The sequence below is a fragment of the Lynx rufus genome, unplaced genomic scaffold (genome assembly GCF_022079265.1).
Source record: "Lynx rufus isolate CCGP_SWC_20201006 ecotype Redwood Valley unplaced genomic scaffold, mLynRuf1.p SCAF_8, whole genome shotgun sequence".
In the NCBI taxonomy this organism is placed as follows: domain Eukaryota; kingdom Metazoa; phylum Chordata; class Mammalia; order Carnivora; family Felidae; genus Lynx; species Lynx rufus.
This window is the reverse complement of record NW_025814896.1, coordinates 120,820,900-120,834,103: the sequence shown is the minus strand read 5'-3', so window position 1 is coordinate 120,834,103 and position 13,204 is coordinate 120,820,900. Positions and strand designations below refer to the sequence as shown.

The 13,204-nt window shown below is 55.1% G+C and overlaps 1 protein-coding gene and 1 long non-coding RNA gene across 4 annotated transcripts in view; one reads left to right on the top strand and one right to left on the bottom strand.

Moving 5' to 3' along the window:
• The window catches only part of DNMT3A (DNA methyltransferase 3 alpha), a 99,929-nt gene that overhangs the window by 47,192 nt on the left and 39,533 nt on the right, over window positions 1–13,204 (bottom strand). The window lies entirely within an intron of this gene.
• On the top strand, window positions 1,758–3,891 carry LOC124503064 (uncharacterized). Its single transcript, XR_006960104.1, has 3 exons — window positions 1,758–1,854; window positions 2,767–2,887; window positions 3,146–3,891. It is a non-coding gene; the product is annotated as an uncharacterized LOC124503064 (long non-coding RNA).

The window sequence follows — 13,204 nt, the reverse complement described above, 5'->3', positions numbered from 1 at the left end:
ATAAAAATTCAAGCCACACAAAAATGAGTCTTCTTAAAAGGCTAAAGCTCCTTTCTCTTTTCCTTTTTTTTTTTTTTTATAATTTTTTTAATGTTTATTTATTTTTGAGAGTGAGAGACAGAGTGTGAGAGGGGGAGGGGCAGAGAGAGAGGGAGACACAGAATCTGAAGCGGGCTGTCAGCACAGAGCCTGACACAGACCCCGAACCCATGAACCTCGAGATCATGATCTGAGCCAAAGTCAGACGCTTAACCGACAGCCACCCAGGCGCCCCTAAATCTCATTTTTCAATTCCCTACTTCCAAAATCACAGGTAAACCCTGATCAACAGTTTGGTGAGTATATTTTGTAGACTTTTTTTTTTTCTATGCATCTACAATCATGTGTGAGTTACATGTTTATACATACGTATTCGCACACACATCCAGATCCAGATTTTTTTTTTTTCTAATAGGGTATCATACTACTCTGTGTTCTATAACTTGCTTTTTCACATAACAAGCAGAGTGGGCATCTCTCCATACCCGTACATATGGATCTGTCTCCTATTTCACAGCTGCTCAACATTCTATTGAATGGAGGCTCCATAATTTATTCAAGCAGTTCCCTAATAGTGAGCCTTTGGGGGGATTTACTTTACCTACAGTGAACCCCGAGCACTTCACAGTTGTGTGCACCTGTGTATTTCTGTAGCTTGGAGTCCCACAAGTGGGCTGGCTGGTAGAGGGCCCGCCTAAGTGTGAGTAAACAGGCCAAATCCCCTCCAGAGAGTTGTACCACTCAAGTGCACCCCGACGGCCCGAGAGAGCGCGCTGGTCTCCCACCCCAGCAATCTCCAAGGCCGCTTCTGCTCTAAGGGTCTGTATCCTCAACTCTGAGCCCGCTGCTGCCATCTGTTGAGGAACCTCCAGGGTGGCAAATAGGGACAAAGGTCTTGGGGACAAAAAAAATCAATCAATCAAAATAAAAACTAGAGTCTTCCCTGGACAAGGCTCCAGGCCAGGCCTACAGAGCAGCCTGAGGCAAAGGGACCGGGTAGCTTGGGGCAGGCCTGCTTCCAGGAAGGGAAGCTCCCATGGAAAGCTGCAAGTGTATGCAGTCCTCAGAGGCTGGGGTGGGATGGGGGCTGTAGCAAGAAAAAGAGGAGGCCGCTGGCAGGAACAAGAAGTCCTCCTGTTAACCTAGCCTTGGGCACAGAAGGCCTCCCAAGCCACAGCCAGGAGGCCAAACACAGGAACGCAAGTGAGCAAGGAGGCCCTGTCTTTCTCCTTAGCCTCCATCTCTGAGTGTTGGGACTTACACACTCTGTCCAGGACTCAGACGGCCCTTCCCACCTCCCTGCTCAAGCCAACAGGGTTCCCTGGCCTAGCACGCCCCTCCCTGGTACAAATCCTCTCACCTCTAGACAGCCCAGGTAGAGTAGGGCATACCCGGACCCTCAGGGCGCCCCCAACGCCCAGCTGTGTCGGGCACCACAGAGCCCTAAACATGGCACTCCCAGGAAGACGGGGTGGGGGTCCCGCTGGCCAACTCAGGCTGGGAAATTCAGGTCAGAGCCAAGCTCTTACCGTGGCCGCGTCCTTTTCCCCTCTGGCCACTTGCTGCCCACAGACACCTCAAGTTGGGGCAGGCTCCCAGCCCCCCAAAGCTGCTCGAGACAACCCTGCTGTCACTAACTTCCTGCCTGGGAACCACATGGCCTGCTCTCACCCTGGGACTCACTTCCTGTTGATCGCCAGCTCCAGCAGAGAGAGCCAGGAGGACCCGTTCTAACACCCACGCTGCTCACACACCCCTCCCAGGCCCGCTCCGGGAGGACCCCAGTCTGCAGCAGACCCCACACCCTCTCCAGAGGTGGGTGAATCAGGCGAAGGGAAGCACTCTGCACAGCTCCAGCCCCAGGGTTAGTTCGGTGGGCTGAAATCCCCCCCTGGATCCCACACAGTCCTCACCTCCTCTCTTCCCAACCGCGCCACCCTCCACTGCCCATTCTCTCTGGTTCTAGATGAGTCAGATGAGTCTGCATTAGCCAAAGCTCTGGAATCGGGGGAGCTGCTGACTCCAACCCAGGCCAGCCCCTGAGCCAACTCAAGACCCCCCCACCCCAACCCCCCAACGCTGGGATGCCTGGCTGGCTCTATTGGTAGAGCATGTGACTCTTGATCTCCAGGTTACAGGTTCAAGTCCCATGCTGGATATAGAGAGTACTTAAAAATAAAATCTTGAAAAAAAAAAAAGAACCCTCCCCTCCCCAAGCCAGCAGTACGTCCTCACTGGCTTCCTCTCTGGGGCCCAGGCAACTGAGCAGGTTGAATCCACCTATAAGAAACCTCTGAGAGGAAGGAAGGAGGTCCACAGGCAAATGAGCTGAAGTGACTGTCCAAATCTCTTGGAGGGGCTGCGTACACCCTGAAAGGGGCATCTCGGGTGAGGAGCACAGCCTGATCCACACCTGGAAGCCACCGGGAGAGCCAGAACAGCACCCTTCTGGCCCCACCTCCATACCTTCCTCCCAGCTCCTTCCTCTCCTGTCCCCTGTCGCCCTCGGGCTTGTCCACTCCTGGAGGCAAGGAGTCTGCTTTATCCAGCTCGACTCAGCAGGAGCAGGGCACCTGCTGGGCACTCAGTATTCATAACCCATTCTTGCATGCCAAGCTTAGGTTACAACTCAGAACACCCTGCTCATCTGCTTAGAGGCAGTTTCAACTTAGTTGCAGGTCAGATGCTAACTTTAAAATTCGGTTTTTGTTTGCTTTTATTTCACAGTTGCCTTGAAAGGAGACACAGCGGCACACCCTGAGACACTTATTTTTTCCCATGGAGGTGAGGGGGAGGGGTAGCAGCAGAAGCCCCTGGTCCTTTCAGAAGCCACCAGCAGCAGCTGAAGGTGACAATTTCAGCTTCCTCTGCTTCTCACCTGTGGGGCTGGGGGAGGGGCGGCAGAGTTGGCAGAATGGGAATGGCGGCAGCTAGCGCCCCGTCACATCTCCCCCCTGGGGGCAGGGGGCAACAGATATGGGTAAAGCCTGATCCTACTGCCCACGATGTACCTACTCTTGCCTGTATGCCCCATTATGGGTCTTCAAACCCTGCCCACCGCCTCCTGGGGTCCCTCAGAATTTGCTGACCTTTGCCTTCCTTCCAGGCAAGACCCCTCCACTCTGGGACAATGGTTCCTCCACTACCGCTACCCCCCTGCCTACCACCCCCACCTCGGGCTCTCCTGTGAGCAGCTTATTTCAAGCTGGCAAATGCAGCGGTTCACAACCGGGGGCAGTTTTGCCCTCCAGAGGACACTTGGTAATGTGTCTGAGACACTTTTGATTGTCACACTGGGCTGGGGCTACTGCTGGCTTCTAGTGGGTAGGGGTCAAGGATGCTGCTGAACACCATAGAAGAACAGGGCAGCGACCACAACGAAGAATTATTCGGCCCCAAATATCAACAGTGCTGCTGTTGAAAACCCCTGGGCTGAATGGGGGGCACTGAGCAGACTGCCTTTTTCTAAGAACCCTTTTTTAAAACATCTTAAAAAAAGTGTATTGTGGCAAAATATACCTAACATAAAATTTTACCATTTTAACCATTTTCAACTGTACAATTTAGTGGCGTTAAAGCGCATTCGTACTGAACAACCATCACCACCATCCGTCTTCAGAACTTTGTCATCATCCCAAACGGAAACTGCACCCACTACATACTAACTCCCCACTCCCCGTGCCCCCAGTCCCTGGTAACCACTATTCTACTTTGTGTCTTCTAAGGAACATTTTAAAGTCTGCCTGTCTCTTACACACACACACACACACACACACACACACACACACACACACTCCCAGCCAGGCAGGTATTTGTGCTAGGCCCTGTCCCCAGGTCACAGTCAGCCCCTCCAGCCCCCCCACCCCAGCCTGGCAGTAAAGGTGTTGGGGGGGGTGTAAAATCCAGTCCAGAGGTCACCGAACCCCCAGCCCACTGCAGGCACATTTGTTTACCAAGCCTTCCACACCCTAGCTCGTTACAGCACGCCTCTGCTACACTTCATTATTCACCATGTGTCTCCCTCGTAGACTCAAGAGTTTTGCCTTACGTATCTTTTCATTCCCCTCCCTTCCAACGACTCCACCTACAGCTCCCTAGCACTGAGCATGCGGCATAAATATGCACGTGCAATTAATAAATGTAATTATCACAATCGTCCTGGTGGGTAGCGTTACCCTCACTTTTCCGAGGAAAAAGGCACCAAGGCCTCTGGTCACACACCTTCTAAGTGGTAAAGCTTCCAGAATGACCCAGGTACGAGAGAGGCATTTGAAAGCCAGCTCCCTCTTTGGGTTGAGTCTCTGGAAAAACCCAACCTCAAATCCCAAGGGTTCCAAGGAGGAAAAGGAGGCTTTGATGTGCCTAAGCAGGGCCAGGGAAAGGCTGCCGGCTGTTTCCTTGGCAGCAGCCACAGCAGGGAAAAGCCGGAGGCAAAGCAAGAAGCAACCTTCGGCAGTGAACCTGTCCAGGCCCCCGCCCCTGTCCGCCTCCTCCTCTGCTGGAAGTCTGGACCAGACCCCAGAACACCCCCCCCCCAGATGAGGCCTCGTCTCCCAAGGTGGGGCAGTGTGCTGAGGTTCCAAATAAGGAAATGACTTTCGAGAGGCCCTTTATTATAATAATAATATTTACACACAAAAAATTAAAACCTGGCAAATAAGAGATGAGGAAAACAATACAAAGGAGGCGAGGCCCAGACATCTGAGGGCACAGGAGCCCATTCACTGAGGGTGCCAGGGCACAGGGACCAGCTGTCCAGGGCAGCCCCGCGTGCAGGCTCACCTGGGCCCAGGTGTGGAGGGGGCAGGCCCAGGGCCCGGCCTCTCTTACAGGAAGCCCCTGGAGGCCTGAGTCAGGTTCCCGGGCTGGCTCTGGGCCCCTAACTGGCTCTCCCTTGCAGCCCTGGAGGCCAGGGCTGCAGCTAAAAGGGGCCTTCTCTCCTGCACCCCAGCGCAGCGCTGGGGCGGGAAGCCCAGAGGCCGGCAGATGTGGGGCGGCCCCTCCCACCCCGTGTTACCGCCGTTGTGCCTTTAAGGCCCTTGGCAGCACTCAGCTCTGTGCCAGCCGGGAACCCTGGCATCCCGCCAGCCTTGGCCTCTTGATTGAAGACACACAGTCACACGCACAGACACACAAGGGGTGCGCCACCTTCCGGAGGCACAGCCGGGGAGATGCGCGGGGGAGGCGGCAGAGCGGTGTCCACAAAAACACACAAACAGTCCCCCTCTCCTTGTACCCGCGGGCCCGTCAGCCCCCCACCAAGCCCTGGATTCTCCCAGGCTGACTCCAGCTACAGGTTGACTTGAGCTTGCAGGGCGGCCTGTCCCACAGCACTGGCGCTGGGCCCCACACTTCCCCCCTTCGCCTCTGCCCCAGGCCTTCCTGCAGCCCCTTCTCCTGGCGGCCCTCGATCTGATTGGCCGGACGTGGCCTTGAGGCAGGGAGAGCCAGAGAGGTCCACGCATTGCCAACTCCCAAAAGAGGTCCCCAAAGCCTCCCTGCTCTGCCTTCCTGAGGTGAATGGAGGCAGACTCTAAGCAGATCTCTCTACCGTGTGTGTGTGTGTGTGTGTGTGTGTGTGTGTGTGTGTGTGTGTGAAAGAGACACAGACGGACAGACACTGATTCTAGGAGACAAATTCAGGGCTCAGCAGAGCCTCAGAGGTCACACAGTTTGTGCCCCTGCTGGCCATGGCAAGTGCGTGCAAGAACGAACACGCCTGGTGGTGGCCAAGCCACTCGGGGTTCTGCCTCCAGCAGGGACACCTGTCCACCTGGAAGAGGGCCTGGCTGTGCTCTTTGAAGTCAACCTCAAAGGATTTCAGGATGAGCTGGAGGCTCCCGTTAAAAAGCCATCAGGTATAGAAGATCCACATATTTAGGTAAATCTCTTCTGAAGTTATTTCTATTTTCAACCCCTACCATCCAGGCCTGGGGTTTGGTAAGAAGGAAATCCACCATGGAAAATGGGGCTTTCTTTTTCTGTGCTTCCTGTACCTTTCTAAAGTTTCAAAGGGGTACCTCCCCACCCCGCCCCACTGGGGTGCACCACAACCCCCCCTCCCCCGCCCCACCCCTCAACATGATTTCACAACTTCAATCGCATCCCCTCTAGCCTTTGTCTCTCCGGACTGGGGAGCCACAGTCTCGTCTGTCCTCACTTGGCAGCCCTGCCTTCCCCTTGATCAAGCTAGCTGCCCTGCTCTGGAACTTTTCCAGTTCGGTTATATCTTCCTCGAGGTGGCGGGACCAAAACGCACACAATTCTCTAGGTGATGATGATGAAAGAAAACCAGCGTCAACAACTCTGTCCGGGTGCATGTGCTGGCGAGCACCCACAGGAGCACATGAGTGGTGCAGGTGCAGGGCGGGTTCCAGAGAGGCCCACGGGGTCCTAGGAAGCCCCCTGGAGGCCACCCCTGGAGGGAAGCAGGGCTTTCTCTGGAGGTGGCCCTGGAATGTGTGACTCTGGGGAAGGGACCAAGGCGGGATGAAAAGAAACAGGGAATTTTGGAAAAACAAAACAGAGATTCTGGGATTTCACTCAGATGCTCGCTGAGACCAGCTATCTAGAGTGACTCTGCGAGGGCCCCTGCCAAATCTGCTCTCTTCCAGACGTCTCCATCTCTGACAACAACACTGATGCCATCCATGGGGCCTGCAGCATCTCCTCTCTCCCCTCCTTCTCCCCGGTCCGCAGCGGTCAGCAGTGTGGGCCCCGCCAATTCTGTCCCACGCTGCCTCCCCTGGCAGGCTCTGGGGGTGTTTTCTGGCACCGCCCCACCTCACCCTCCTATCTCCCTGCAGTCTCTCGTGCTCAACCCCCCCATGCTCATGGATGCCAGAGCCGGCTGCCCAAAACATGACCCCCATTGCTTCACGCCCCCCACCCCCTCAAAAATCTCCTAGATAAACACACTTTTGAGAGGATAAAGCGTAAACCCCTCGGGCCGCCTGCCAACTACCTCTCCAACCGCTATCTAATGTGTTCATAAATGAAACCCTCAGCCACTCAGCCACACCAGTCAGCTCTCAGTGCCTCCTTCAGTGCGCCTTCCTCCCTCCACACCTTTGTTCAGGAAGGTCCTAGGTAGGAAAGTCTCCCACTTTTCCCTGGACTTCTAAACATTACCTCCCTTCCCAGGCCCAAGTCCAGCCCCTTCCCCCCCAGCATGTCTTTGGCACTTGAAGACCAGACTACCAGCCAGGCTCTCGGTCCTGGATGCCCCTGGCAAGTGCCGCTTTGACCCATCAGGTGCAGGAATGGGCAGATGAATCTGCAGGGCATAGTTACGAGAGGTCTCTAACCTCCTAAGATGAGCGACAGAACTGTTCTCCCCACACTTCGAAAACCACGGACAGACGGGTGCTAGCACTGCATCGAGGCACCCTCACAGGCAGCGAAGCCCTCCGAGGGGCTGGCAGCCAGGACTGGGAGATACTTTCTGGAAGTTTTGTGCATAAAACCCAGGGGGCACCAAGTCACTGAATCAAGGTTCCAAAGATCGGTGAAGGAACCATTCTGACCTGGACACAAAGAGGGGATTTGAGCTCTGTCTGAACTTGGAGACGAATCAAAAGTTCGTATTAGGTTGGAAAATGAGCCAATACTGCAAACGCCCAACAGCTGAGTTAAACTGTCCCCAGCTGGCTTGAGCTGCAGTGAAATGGCTCCCTAACTTCCCAGTTTATACCCCAAGTCTTCTGCTGCGAAGAGGGGAAGCTTTGCCCTCTTGAACTCATTTGGGCGTTGTGTCAGAGGCTCAGCCTCCAACGTGGAGTGAGTAATGTTGGCTTTGGGCTGGCCTGGCTGAGCTGGGCCCCTGCTCCCAACCCCCTCCTCCTCCCCCTCCCCCTCCCTTTCTGGGTTATTCTTAGCAAGAGGTGACCTCAGAATGCTCCCACTGAGCAAAAAATAACCCTGGAGGAAGTCGGTGAGTATAAATCTTCAATGAATAAATACATATAGCCAGTACACAAGGTATGGAGCCCTAAAGGGCTGGTCACTCCCCGGGGTCTGGTGGGCAAGGGCAGAAACTGTCCCTCCTAGTCCCCCAGTTGTAACCAGCATGAACGACAAAGGTGCCTGCAGGGCTGCTGGGGCTTGTGACCGGGCAGGACCCGGCTTCAGACACCTCCACTTGTTATGTCCTCAGGAGTTGGTGAACAGGAAGATGCCTCTTCCTCCCACCCTGAGGCTCGCACCCACGCACAGGCTCACACTCTCCGGCCGGCAGAAATCAGCCCTGCACACTGCTCTCCCTCCTCCCCGTCACGGGCACCGGCCAGCCCGCAGGCCCTGAGCCCAGGTGCCAGCTCCCTTCCTAAGCCACGCCCAGCCCCGCACGGGCTTCCTGTTTCCTGTTGCCTGCTCGGCTCAAGCATCCTGGCTCTGAGGCCAGCGCTGCAGACCAGCCCCGCTGCCCGGTTTCAATGGGCCCCCCTCTCGCTCTGAAGGCCGCTGCAGCCTTGCCCATTTACCCCCAGGCTCCCTGGTACTTGGGTTGGTCGCCCTCCTCCTATTATATCTGACTTGCATTTCTCTGTATGCTTTTTAGACCAGGTCTCCACTTCTTTCAAACAGCCCTGCATTCACATTTTAACTTCAGGCGGCTTTGGGAACACCCAGGCTTCCAGAGCATGTGGCTGGCGTGGTAAGGAGGATTGAGTGCTGTGGGCTTTGCAGGCAGGAGGTGTGGAGTCCAAGTCCCAAACATCCTCTCTGAACCTCAGTCTCCTCATCTGAACGTGGGCATTGTAATGACAGAGGCCCCACCTATCTCACACAGGTAAGTCAGTCACCCTTGCACAAGGCCTTTCCTTGTAGGCAATAAAGTGCTACACGACCCTAACTACGCCTTTGCTCCTGGTCTGTGTCCTCAGTGAGGTGGGTAGACAGTGCAGTGTGGCTCAGCGCAGTGCGATGTGGGGTGGCAGTCAACGTTAAGTCTAGTGGAAGGTGCGAGCTCTCCCCGTGTGCTCTTCCAACTACGCGGGGTGGAAAGGCCAGGTTTTTGGTTTTGTTTTCTCAGTTCTCAATCCAGCAAGAAATAATACTTTTGTAAAATACAAACTCATGTGTGTGGCTGTGCTGACAGTATCGAATCGGCAAAAATTCAAAATACTTATTCTCAAGTTCCCTAAAGACGTGTAATAGTTTGAAGACCAGTGCCATCCAAGCACATGATCAGTGGGCTTATTATCTTTTTTTTAATATCTTTTTTTTTTAACGTTTATTTATTTTTGAGACAGAGAGAGACAGAGCATGAACGGGGGAGGGTCAGAGAGAGGGAGACACAGAATCTGGAACAGGCTCCAGGCTCTGAGCAGTCAGCACAGAGCCCGACACGGGGCTTGAACCCACGGACTGCGAGATCGTGACCTGAGCCGAAGTCGGACGCTTAACTGACTGAGCCACCCAGGCGCCTCTTTTTTAATATTTTTTAAAATGTTTTTTTTTTTTTTGAGAGGGAGAGAGAGAGCAGGGGAGGGACAGGGGTGGGGGGACAGAAGATCGGAAACAGGCTCTGCACTGACAGCACAGAGCCCGATGTGGGGCTCAAAATTTCCAACCGTGAGATCATAACCTGAGCCGAAGTCGGATGCTTAACCAGCTGAACCACCCAGGCGCCCCAGTGGGCTTAATATCTTGTCTTTTATTCCTTTGTGTTCATTGGGATTAATTTTACAAACAGCTCAGAAGAGAGGGTCATGATGGCTGAAGCGGGCTTCCCTTGCAGGACAGGCTTTGATGGGCTATGACGGTGGGGCCGGGAGAGAGAAGGACAGGCTGTGGACCAAGCCCCCAAGGTAGTGAGAGAAATGTGGCCGGTGTGCTCAGGGAGCAGCTGGGAGACAGGGTTTCTATGACAAAAGCAGTGGACGCTGAGCACGAGAGCAGGTTCAGGAGAGGGGCCAGGTGGAGCATTCCAGACCTTGTCCCATAAGAAGTGAAGATTCTTGAACACAAAAGTACCGTGGACAGTATTTAGTGTAACTGCACGGGGCCCCCTCTCTCTAACACACTAGCCTGAAAGGTATGTCCTTCTTTATCAGTGTGGCCTCCTCACCCTGGTAGGTGCTCAGTGGGTGTAAAGCATCTGTCACTGAGGGGTTACAAAGTATACTGGGGGCAGCTGGGGTCTGGTCTGGGTGAGGGTGCAGCCAGGAGGCTGATGCCAGAGCAGGAATGAATGGAAGAGATCCAGGCCTTGTGGACAACACGGGAAGGCAGACAATGATTTCTTAGCCTTGGGGCCAGGCGAGAGCGGGGACAGTAGTGGCCGTACCTCACCCCTCCCTGTTCAGCACGGGACATGCACAAATTAAGACCCCGGCTGCAGCTGGCTCTCACGCTCAGCTTCCCCGCACTTCCCCCTCCGTGCCACCTGTCGGGATCTGAGCCAGGCTCCCTCCTGTTTCCAGGCTTAGCTGGATGACACAGGCTCGGCTGCTTCAAAGCTCCCTGGTCAGTCTGTCCCCAGGGCTGCCGCTGTACCGGGTCCCCACGAAGCCCTCCGGCTCTGCTCCTCTGCTGGGAGGCGAGGAGGGCAAGCACCTGCTCCGTCCTGGGAGCCGACCTCTAGTGGCAGCACAAACTTCCCCGATTTCCCCCCCACAGGCTCCCTCCGGGGGCCAGGGGCCTGCTGCCTGGGAAGGCCTGTGAGCTCTTATTCTGGGGTCAGTTCTTCTCTGTTGCCCCAGAGTACAAGGGGTCCCTTTCACAACAGCTGCCTCAGCCCTCTGTCCCCCTGTCAGCATTGCCGTCCCCATGGTCTCTCTCCCATCCGGGGGCCTCTCTTGAGAGTCCGGGGGCTGCACATGTCCACTAGGGCATGGGCTGGGCCACATGCAGACTGTGACCCGCACAATATTGCACCGCCTCTCACCAGGGCTGCCGAGAGGCCAATGCTTGGCTCCCACCCGAAAGATCTGGTAGACCCCGGCCCCACGGACCGCCGCACAGGAGCAGTTTTATTACACTGCCTGCCCTGCCCTTTTGGATCCACTTGGCTGTTTGCAAAGCATCCCTGGAGGTGGACAGGACAAGTGTTCCTGGCGGTTAAGTTTTCCCGATGGAGCAGCAGAAGTTCAGAGAAGTTCAGTAACTTGCTCAAGGTCACACAGCTGGTAGGCAGTAAATCTGTTTCTTCTATCAAACTGAGGTTGCTGTAGCCTCCTAAAGAGGAAAGGTTTGGCCGGGCAAGGGAAGACCGACCTTTGCTAAGTCCTGGCTCTCCAGTGCTTGTACCAATTTAACTCCCACAGGCATCTAGGAGGAGTGCATCCTTATCTCTATTTTTCCAAGGGGGAAGCCGAGGTTCAGGCGGTGACTTCTTCAAGGTCACACGGGTGGTCAGTGGTGGAGCCAGGATTTAAACCCGGGTCTGTTATAGTCTAAAGACAGTGCCTTTCCTTCCACACTGGCCCCTGTTCCAGGCAGGGGTGGGGAGGGCATACGACCCACTGACCCTTCACCCACTTGGCCCTGCCCCTCCTCCCTCGCATTTGTCCACCTCTGGACACATTTCCACAAACCTGCCCCTGACTGCCTTGCACTTTCTCTCCCGGGGCCTCACCTCCCCTCTCAGTGATATGCCCTCCCTCTGGTCCCGGGGACTCACAAGGATGAGCAAAGGGCTGCCAGGTCTTTATTTGCTATAGGTGGTAATTCTTGTCCCAGGTGTGCCTGAATGGGGGGGGGGGGCGAGTTCTCGGCCACAGATCATGGCCACATGTGCAGGTGAGGAATAACTGGTGGGCTCTAACTCAGCCTGGCTCCCCGCCCCCTCCCTCCAGCCTGCACTGGGGCCTTCCACCTTCTCCCAGATGCCCATGGGGAAGGAGAGTGGAGGGGCACCCTGGGAATCTGGGAGTACAGCCTGGAGTCTGCTGCAAGCTGGAAATTCCTTTGAAGTCCCCTGTTTTATCTTTCAACTTCATGTGAATTTTTCATCACAGGCCATAAAATATCCATGTTTGCTTTAATATTAAAATACTTAAAATTACTTACCAATTAAACGACTTAACTTCTGCCCCCCCCCCCATCTCCAAACAGAATTGGCAGTGTGCGCTTTGGTACCCACAGGTGCCCAAACCTCCTGGCTCTAAGAACCTCCCCTCCCCTCCCCCTGGTGCAGGCCTCCCTCCCTCTGCTGTCCTTTTCACCACGGCCACCATTCACCCCGACTCTCTCCCCCAAGGGAGAAAACCCTGCCCTGCTGAGAACACTTCCTTGATGGGCTGAGTTACAAATCTGAGCTCCCAGCCCTCCCTTGCCTACTTGCTCTGACTCTCCCATTCTCAGCTGGAAGGAACTGAAAGAAAGGAACCAGCTGTCTTCGGTGCTGGCAAATAATTATTGCTCTGCCTCTGAGTCTAAGGCATAGGCAGGCCAGCTCTTAGAGCCCCCCGGGCATGCCCTCTGGAGCATTCTTCATCCTGGGCAACCCCGGGACTCTCCCTAGACTCAGAGGTTATGGCCCCCAGAAGCCTGGGCTTGGGACTGGCCCTGTAGCCCACACTTAAACAGCGTCAGGTTCTCCTTCTTCCTTTTTTTTTTTTAAATGTTTATTTTATTTTTGAGAGACAGAGAGAGACAGCATGAGCAGGGGAGGGGCAGAGAGAGAGGGAGACACAGAATCTGAAACAGGCTCCAGGCTCTGAGCTGTCAGCACAGAGCCCGATGCAGGGCTCGAACCCACAAACCGCGAGATCATGACCTGAGCCGAAGTCGGACACTTAACCAACTGAGCCACCCAGGAGCCCCTCTACTTATTTCTTCTGAAGGGACCCATCAGCCTGCAGCTCTCCTACTCACTTGGATCAGACGTCCAGACCTGGGTTCCCTTCCTCCGGGTCCTCAGGTGGGGCTGAAGCCCAGGGTGGGGGGTGGATGGGGAGGGAGGGGCCTGTGCAGGCTGGCCAGGGAACAGCAAGTCCTGCTGTCAAAGCCACAGGCCTGGCCTGGGGAACCTTTCAGGCTCCCTTACTGCCACTGCCCTTCCAGAAAAGTCCCAGCTCTGCCACGACTCGCAGCGCAAATCCTCTGGTCTCTAGGGGTTTCCAGTTCAGTGTAGAAAACAGGAAAGCGTGAGGGTGGCGGTAGGGTTCAAAGGACAGGGAATGTCAGTGAGCTCTGCACCCGCAGGGGTGCACCGCATTGC